Source organism: Poromitra crassiceps (genome assembly GCF_964638095.1).
Source record: "Poromitra crassiceps genome assembly, contig: HAP1_SCAFFOLD_102, whole genome shotgun sequence".
Taxonomy (NCBI): domain Eukaryota; kingdom Metazoa; phylum Chordata; class Actinopteri; order Beryciformes; family Melamphaidae; genus Poromitra; species Poromitra crassiceps.
In genome coordinates, this window is record NW_028152240.1 from 180,699 (window position 1) to 189,893 (window position 9,195).

Here is a 9,195-nt window from a genome sequence, read left to right on the forward strand (position 1 = left end):
GCACCCTCCTTACATATTTAAATGAAAATGAGGAGCAGCAATGACACATAATGTAACAGACTCTATTATACATTTTATTTAGGCACTTAATACTTTGGACTACATACTCCATGTTGCGGCCATTGTTGTGTGACGTCAGACAACTGGTTCCCAGCCTAGTGGGGGTAGATTTTTTTCTCCCAGTTTTCAAGTGGGAGCTCCCACTTTGAGTGCCGTTCCAGCGCACTTTTCCTAATAGGAGGCCAGAAAATCCGAAGGTCCCAGTTGTCTGGAAGGCAGCATCAGTGCTGTGTGTCTGTCTGTTTCCTATCTGTCAGTGATGTGCGTCTGTCTGTTTCCTGTCTGTCAGCACTGTGCATCTGTCTGTTTCCTGTCTGTCAGCACTGTGCATCTGTCTGTTTCCTGTCTGTCAGTGCTGTGAGTTTGTTTCCTGCTGTCAGCTGTGTGTCTGTCTGTTTCCTGTCTGTCAGAGCTGTGCATCTGTCTGTTTCCTGTCTGTAAGTGCTATGCGTCTGTTTCCTGTTGTCAGCTGTGTGTCTGTCTGTTTCCTGTCTGTCAGTGCTGTGTGTCTGTCTGTTTCCTGTCCGTCAGTGCTGTGCGTCTGTCTGTTTCCTGTCTGTCTGTTTCCTGTCTGTCAGTGCTGTGCGTCTGTCAGTTTGCAGCCTATAATCTCTTTCTTCTCTGTTTCTCTTCCATGCAGCATGATGAGGAATAGAAGGCTTCAGTTCTAAACTGTATTTCAAATCTTTTAATGCTGTTTGTGTCCACTCTGTCTCAGACCAGTCCTGTCTCAAAATGCTACCTGGATTTATTTAATCTGTATAAACGTGTGTGTGGCAGAGTTTTGCTTTTGTAAAATAATAAATGTATCTATCAATTATTGTGTAATGCAGGTTTCTTTGCATGCCAAAGTAAATATCTTGTCATTCGATACCTCAAAGCATTTTTTTAAAAACAGCGGATATATTTTTTTCTGTAACTTTTTTAATTAAACATTTATTTATTTATTTATTTTTATTTTTTTATTTTTTTACAATTATTTCTGAAGCACTCTAGGATGCTATGTTTAAAACCATTTATAATTTAGATTGTATCCAAAACTACAATGGCAGGTTGTGGAAAATATTTTACTATAAACACAGAAATTAATTAAGGTGTCTGCTGTAGAACGTAGCAATATTTTTGTAAAAGGTTTGTAGCATCACCTTTTAAACCATTGCTTTCATACTGTGTGTATATAAATATATATATATAACTATATAAATGTGATCTTCATCCTGTGAACATGATGCAGTTTGTGAATTGCATATAAACTGATAGAACTTCATGCAAATGAGGCCTTCCTGTCCCTAGCATGACATCACTTAGCAGGACTCACTGTAGTATTTGTGCATTACTTTAACCCATTGATACCCGATGCAGAATTTGTGTGTGTATCCCTTTAAGACTTAAAGGGATAGACACGCAAATGCTGCATCAGGTATCAATGGGTTAACCCTTTGGTTGCCTTAAAGGAACACTCTGCCCATTTTCAACCAGCTTTGTATCATTAGAACACCAGCAGTAGCCTATATCAGAAAACTGTAAACTGTTTTGAAGTCGGTCGTTTAATTTGACAGTTATTGAGTGTTAAAGTGTGGACCAGTGACATCACTGGTCCACACTAACTCAAATTAATAACTCATTAACTCAAATCAACTCTCAATAACTGTCAAACTATTCATCATTCATCTAGTTTGACAGTTATTGAGAGTTGATTTGAGTTAATGAGTTAATTATTTGAGTTAGTGTGGACCAGTGATGTGACTGGTCCACACTTTAACACTCAATAACTGTCAAATTAAATGACAGACTTCAAAACCGTTTACAGTTTTCTGATATACTACTGATGTTCTAATGATACAAAGCTGGTTGAAAATGGGCAGAGTGTTCCTTTAAAATCCACGGATGTAGACGTGTGTTTGTGTCCTTCAGTGTGAAGTGTGTGATGTGTGTTCAAACCTGATGAATAAACAGATCTTCCTTATTCATAGTTTTCACTTTGTCACTGTAACTTAGTGTTTCTCAACAGGGGCAGTACTGCCCCCTAGCAGACGTTCGGAGAATGTCAGGCGGCGCTGGAAGCAATATTTTTGAAAGGGGGGCGTTGAGGTAACCTCGCAAGCAAGCTGGATTCCCTCGCGAGATTTGCGAGAGAATGGTAATACCGCCCCCATCTGGCAATGTCAGGTTAGCGTTGAGGTCCGTGGGGAGCATGGTCCCTATCGTTGCATCGGCGCTGTTTCTAGGCCGAGCGCCTGGCGCAGCGCAAATCAGTGGGCGTGGACCAGCGCACTTGATATCGTCGTGCTGGCGCTACACGCAGCCTAAAGCATTACAACCACGCCTTTTAAGCGTAAAATTATGCACCGTCATGCTCATTGGATAACTGCAATAAACGAATCGCACGCTTGCCTTTTTAGCTCCAATTCCAGTGATCCCGCAAAACCAGAGAAAGCCAAACGCTCTGCCCCCCCCCCCCCCCTCCCTTTATCCAGTCTGTGTCTGCATTATAGGCTATTATTCCATATTATTATGCTTCTCAAACCAATCTAACTGCAGTTTCAATACTGCAAGCATGTAAATACGCTACACTATAGCAAGATCAAAGTGAAAAGAATGTTCTAAATGCATCAGCTAGAAAAATATAGCCTATCCCTATATGATGAGATTCATTTTATATTGGTGAAAGTTTGTCCAGAAAGATATCGTTTTCTCTCCCCTGCTGCAGGTAGAATGATGCACATAAATATACCCTACATTATGTGAAGTCATTGCATAAATGTGTTTTTATTGTAAAACTAAATGTGAAATAGGGCCAAGTTATTGGAGCGGCAGCGCGTTCCCCTGTCACTTATCTAAATCACGTTAAACCCACAAGGGGTATATATAGGCTCAAGAGGACATATATGTTTCACATAGGGTGGTGTTTCATTTCGATGTTTTATTTGGTCCCATATTGAAATGTTCTACAATTGCAGGTTGTCTTACCATTACACATTATTTTAGATCTACCTTTTATATCTATTTCGGCTCATTTGGTTGCTATTTAGTAGCGAAATGGAGGACCCAATTGCATGCTGGGACATGCAGGCAGTAAACTTACAACTGCTATTTCCTATGGGAAGCTGGGTGCTGCTATGTGTTGTGTCTGTCTGAGCGAGGGAGTCAGAGAGAGAGAGAGAAGGGTGACAGAGAAGAGGCAGAAGAGCACTGGCGCACTGAATAGGCCTGGTTTCAGAGAGAGACAGAGAAGGGTGACAGGGGAGAGGCAGAAGAGCACTCCTTGACACTGGCGCACTGAATAGGCCTGCTTTTCAAAGGCGCAAAGCGCTAAATGTAGGCCAGGTGCGAAGATATGAGTAGGCCGGTAGTTAGCGCCGACACGCCCACTTTGGCCCATTCTGGGACTGCGCCACGCCCATTCGGCCTAAAGCGCATTTGGCAGCGTTAAGCCTTATTGATATCGTCCCAAAACAGGCGCAAGGCACGTTTTTTTGCGTTTAAGGCCCGTTTTAGCGCCGACGGCCTGTGGGAGAATAGGGCCCCATTTGTTTAAGGCCAGTTTACACCAAAGATTTGCAACGAGACGAGTTGAAACTTGCAACTACTACAGAAGAAATGTGGTCTGCCACATTCTAAAATCTGTATAGCTTCATGCTGCTTTCACGGGAACGGGACATCAGAGTATCAACTATAAAATGTCGCCAACATGGCGTTTATGTGTCAACTCAGGAAAATGGTTGCTCACTTCCTGTTGAAAGCATTCATTTAGATGAGGTAGATGAAGAAGTAGGAGGAAGAGCACAACAACAAATGAGAGATAACCTACATGAGGGTCCATCAGCAGAACTTTACAGACCAAAAATCTGCTTAAACGCATTAAAAGCACGATTACTCTACATCCCCCAAGGCTCGACCTTACAACCTTAGCCACCAATGGCAAGTTGTGATCAAGTCGAGCAACTTGGGAAGTGGGAAAATCAGCGGAAGCTTCACACTATGACTTGACCAACCACCAGGGTGCAGTGTAACCCTTGGTTCACACCAGGCGCTATGCAGAAGCTGAGTGCCACGCTAAACCGCTCACACCAGAAGCACTGTTTTCCTCAGCGCCTCGCTCGGCTTCATGCCTGGCAGCTCAGGTGCAGTGCGCTCCACACTTGAAAAATAGAAATAGAAATAGAAGAATAGAAGCTGAAACCATCGCTTCAGCGTAGCTTCGGCATATGGTGTGAACGAGGGCTAACAGCTGTCCATGCATTTACAGGCAGATTTCAAACTAGTGTCAAATATTCAGTATTCAAGACAAAATTCTGACAATTTGCATACTTCATCTATACAACATAAGAGATGTCTGTCATTTGTTTGTACACAGATTGATTGCTCCATAAATGGAAAAAGTGATGTTTAAAGATGCTCTATTTCCATTGACTGCAATAGTATACATGAGGACATGAAATACTGTCAAAAATTCTGGAATTTTACACACTTCATCTACCGTGCTAGCAGAGTTTTGTAAAAGAAAAGAAAAGTCATGAACGTTAAAGATTTATTTAGCGAGAATTTGTAGTCACTGAGTGCATTTACATGCACACCAATAAACTGATAACTGTGAGTAATCAGTTTATGGCAATAATCTGATTTCTGCGTTTACCTGCACTTTAATAATCCGACAATAGGAAAAACCCGGGTTTACATGATTCAGTCAATTAGTCGGATTTCTCTCCAGAAGGCGGCGGTAATTCAACTTTTTACATGCAACTTGTACATGCGCAGATGTATAAACCCACAAGAAACCTGATACGCTGTATACATGCACTCAAAAGACAGGTTATTGGCCAAAAACCTAGGTATGTTTATCTGTTTATTCATAACCTGATAACGGCCATAAATGGATAAAGCTTATCGGTTTATGCTGTTTACATGACCATTTGAATAATCAGGTAACTCCAGAAATCCGCTAATAAACTGTTTATTGTCTGCATGTAAACGCACTCACTGTTTACAGTACCATCTTCAGTTCAACACTTTGCTGCACTGTGGACTCAATCTTTGATCATTCAAAAGATCTGGACGGGTCGTTCTTTAGAAGACGGTCTGAAGATACTTTCCCAAAAGTTTGGTGTTAATTGAACAAAACATGTGGAAGGAGATAGGCAGTCGTACTTTGGGCACAGAACAAAAGCAATCGTTCCCAGTGTGAGAACGCCCTAAATGACGTTGAGGAAGGAAATTAAATCATGGTAGATTGGTAGTGAGTGAGTGCGTTCACTCTGACATCCTCTCTGTGTGTGTGTGTGTGTGTGTGTGTGTGTGTGTGTGTGTGTGTGTGTGTGTGTGTGTGCGTGCGTGCGTGCGTGCGTGCGTGCGTGCGTGCGTGCGTGCGTGCGTGCGTGCGTGCGTGCGTGCGTGCGTGCGCGTGCGTACAGCGGTCAGAGAAGCAGCTGGAGGGCGAGGTGTTCAGAGGTCACTGTGAGTACCCCGGACACAGAAAGACCAACATCATCATCACCAACAGGTAGGAGACACTTTACGGAATGTAATACATTACTTTTAGTAACTCAGTAATATAACTTATTACCAATAGGATTTCAGTATTATTATACCAGACCAGTTACTTTGTCAAGTAACACAAGTTACAAATTGAGTTACTTTTTTTTTTTAATGAAAGCACTGTCATTTCCTAATCAAAGTGTGTGTTTTTATGTAAATAACCACTATAGATGACACTAACAAAGGAAAAAGATAACATTTAGAATTTTGGACGGTTTACACTGACTTCAAGATGGTTGAAATTATTTTTGTTGTTCCCGGGCGACGATGTCATTCTGCTACTGCTGTTATTACAGTGAAAGTAATGCAAAAGTTGTGTAATAAATAACCAGTTACTCTACACAGGCAGTAATATTGTAAAGTAACTTATTACTTTCAAATGAAAGTAACTAGTAATATGTAGTATATTACATTTTGAAAGTAACTTGCCCAACACTGTTGGCAAGGTTGAGCCAGTTCTCCTTTCCCTTCACAAGCGTCCCTGATGAGCTGATTAACCACATCCAGGCACGTCTGCAACCCTATACGCTTCTGCACTGAGAAGCAGATACTCTGGCCGCCGTCTGGGTACTTAACTTAACTTAACTATGCTGAAGAATATTTCCCCCTCTGCCCAGAGCCACGAGATGGTTCTAAAACTGCTCAGTGGATTGTGAATTATATTCCTTCGGAATCCACATTCCCTCAGTACATCTCCACCGGTTCACCACCCTGCTCCTGTGTCAGATCACCCTCGAGATCTTCCACAGAACTATTTTATATCTCCGTCTAGGCGTCGACCAATAAACCCTTGAGTTTCGGGCTGGTTTGCTGTTGAAGGTTTGTTGTTTTTTTATTGTTGTCTGTCATAACTTTTTTGTTATTGTTGTTGTTTTCTGTCTGTCCCCCAGGAGAGTTCTGTGTGTGAAGGAGATGGACTTTGTGGGACATTTCAGTAAGGAGTGGGTGTCTGTTTGAGAACTTCTACAGACCTCCGGCTGTGAGCGGGTCTGACCTGAAGATCTACTGCAAGGTACATGTCGTCTCTTAAGGCAGTGGTGTGTGAAAAGTATGTTCAGAAATATGCAGAAAAAGGGTCGAGAGGCGAATGTTCAGGTCTCAAAAAAACAGGTTTTATTTGAAGAAAATAGACTTGCATTCAAAGGACAAGATGGCTGAAAAAAATAACCACCGAGAGAAAATCAGAATATACTCTGTCTGTTCTTGGCGCGCATTGACTTAAATAAACTATGACTCTCCTCTGCTCCTCCTCTCAAGGCTCCACCCCTCCAGACTACCTGACCATTCACAGCTCTCGCTGTCTCTCCCTCTGTCCAATCAAAAGCTTCTCCAGAAATGTATATGTGCTTAGCTCTCCGTGTGTTTCAGTGTGTACCCTTTTGTTTCTCTTCCTGCCCTTATCTCACCTTGCATCTTGTCTCCTCCTTTGAACCTTGCCTTAACAAAAGTTGAACATTTGCCTATCACATTCAGGACCTCTCTACCCTCAGAGCCCCCCTTTCTCTAACCTTTCAAGTTCCTTGCCCAGAGACCCCCCTTTCTCTCCCCTCTGGCCCTAGAACAATACAGCTGCTGTTTTTGGGTGTATGTGCTTCTCCCTTCCTGCAGTTCTGTGTGTAAAATGTGTGTAAAATGTGTGACCTACACCCTCTTAGCAATCAAGTCTTTTGTTCTAACTTTAAGTGTCCCTGCATTTACTACCCTCTCTTCCTCCCCTAAAGGAGTCAGAATGTCTACATCTGCCCCCCCTCTGCTCCTAGTTAGTTAAGTACAGTAACTAGTCTTCCTTTTATCTCCTCTCTGTACATAACTTCATATCCAAGAATAAAAGACAACTATGAGATATAACTAATTATGGTAGGCAGTGGGCAGACAGTGGGCAGCTCAGATACCACATACACACACAAACCCATACACTGATCTGAGCTGCGCATCATGTGCCCTGTCACTGTCCCAGCTGTAGATGCGAGTCGTGCTGCGCGAGCCTAAATGTTGTACGGCACAGATGCCCCTTTAGCCATTAGCTCACTGCCACAGCTTAATGTGTATCTTCATTTAGAAAGGCAAATGTAATCATCTCACACGTAAATAGCAATCAGGCTGATGACTCACTAGCCAACTATAGCTTTAATGTTGCCATGGCCATTTTCTATTCATTCATCATGTTAGTGAGTTGGCTAGCTAACTGATGTAGCAAACAAACCCAGCATGTTTCACATCTGCCAAAGTGGTGATAAATATAATTCCATAACTGGATATTACTTTCCAATCATACAGTATATGTTCATCAATGTTAGCTTAGCAGCAGATAAAACCTCAAATATTCCGTGCGTGATTCGGATGGAGCAGCGACACACTAGCCTCTGTCTGTCAGACACATGATTAAGGTAAAGGTAAAGTCCCACTGATTGTCACACACCTGAGTGTGCGAAATTTGTTCTCCGCATTTGACCCATCCCCTGGGGGAGCGGTGAGCGGCAGCAATGCTGCGCTCGGGAATCATATGGTGATCTAACCCCCCAATTCCAACCCTGTGATGCTGAGTGCCAAGCAGGGAGGCAAATGGGTCCCATTTATTATTACAATTGTCTTTTTCAGCGTTTCTATTGATTTCTGTTTGCTGTTTTATTCTGTCAGGAGCAACAGAAACTGAAAATCCCCAAGAGAGACGGACAGGAGCCAGTGAGGACCGTCCATCTGAAAGACCCCCCCGCTGCCCAGGTGTGTGTGCGGTAGCGGTGTCACCATTTCAATTCTAAATCGAAAATTGATCGAAATGGGTGTTCCGATTTCGATCATCGAAATCGAAACAAGCAAAATTGCAATTCTCCCTGTGTTTTTTTCTCTTTCTACCACCGCCTACTTGCATGCGTCTGAAGAAAAACAAAACAAAACAAACATTTCAATGAGGACACAGCGTAGATGCTAGTTAACGAGATGCTAGTTAACGAGCTCAGCGTTAGCCTGCAGCTGCATGATGAAACCACAGAAGTGGGAAACCCTCCTGCTAGTGCCGTCGTCAGGGTCTTTCTTTCTGAGTTTTTTATGGCCCGAATATAATCTTTGTGTGTGTGTGTGTGTGTGTGTGTGTGTGTGTGTGTGTGTGTGTGTGTGTGTGTGTGTGTGTGTGTGTGTGTGTGTGTGTAGAAGCTGCAGGAGGTGATCTCGGACGCCCAGATGGCACGCCAGCAGCACCAGATGTCGAGGCAGAAGTCTCAACGTTTCCTCAAAACCTCCAACAAGCCCTGAAGAACCAGAAGGATCGTACATATTCTATTATGTTCCATATCTTTACATTGGACCATTTTCATGGTGTGTCTCTGCCTCTTCATGTTTCTGCACTAAGATGTCAAGAGTTTTATTTGTTTTGACTGTTTGATTTGAAGAGATTTTCTATTTAGCTTCCTATGAAGATTACAGAGTCCTATAATCTGCTGCAGTCAGAGAACAGTGAGTCCAAACTGTTGAGTTGCTGTTTATGTTTACAGAACGTGTAACAAGGCTGTTCTCCAAAATGAAAAAAATGATTGTCAACTTAATTTTCATAAGATGTATTGGGTTGTATTTAGCTTAGTCTCGCTGGCCAGCCTCCCCTCCCTT

General features: G+C 42.6%; 1 pseudogene across 1 annotated transcript in view; it reads left to right on the forward strand.

Annotated features, from left to right (window-relative positions):
- Positions 1-8,844, forward strand: part of LOC310800842 (intermembrane lipid transfer protein VPS13C-like) — a 103,293-nt pseudogene extending 94,449 nt beyond the window's left edge. The window contains exons 41-44 of the transcript in view: positions 5,472-5,560; positions 6,486-6,607; positions 8,233-8,316; positions 8,743-8,844. The product of the transcript in view is annotated as an intermembrane lipid transfer protein VPS13C-like (transcript). The remainder of the gene's footprint in view (positions 1-5,471; positions 5,561-6,485; positions 6,608-8,232; positions 8,317-8,742) is intronic.
- Positions 8,845-9,195: the final 351 nt, after the last annotated feature.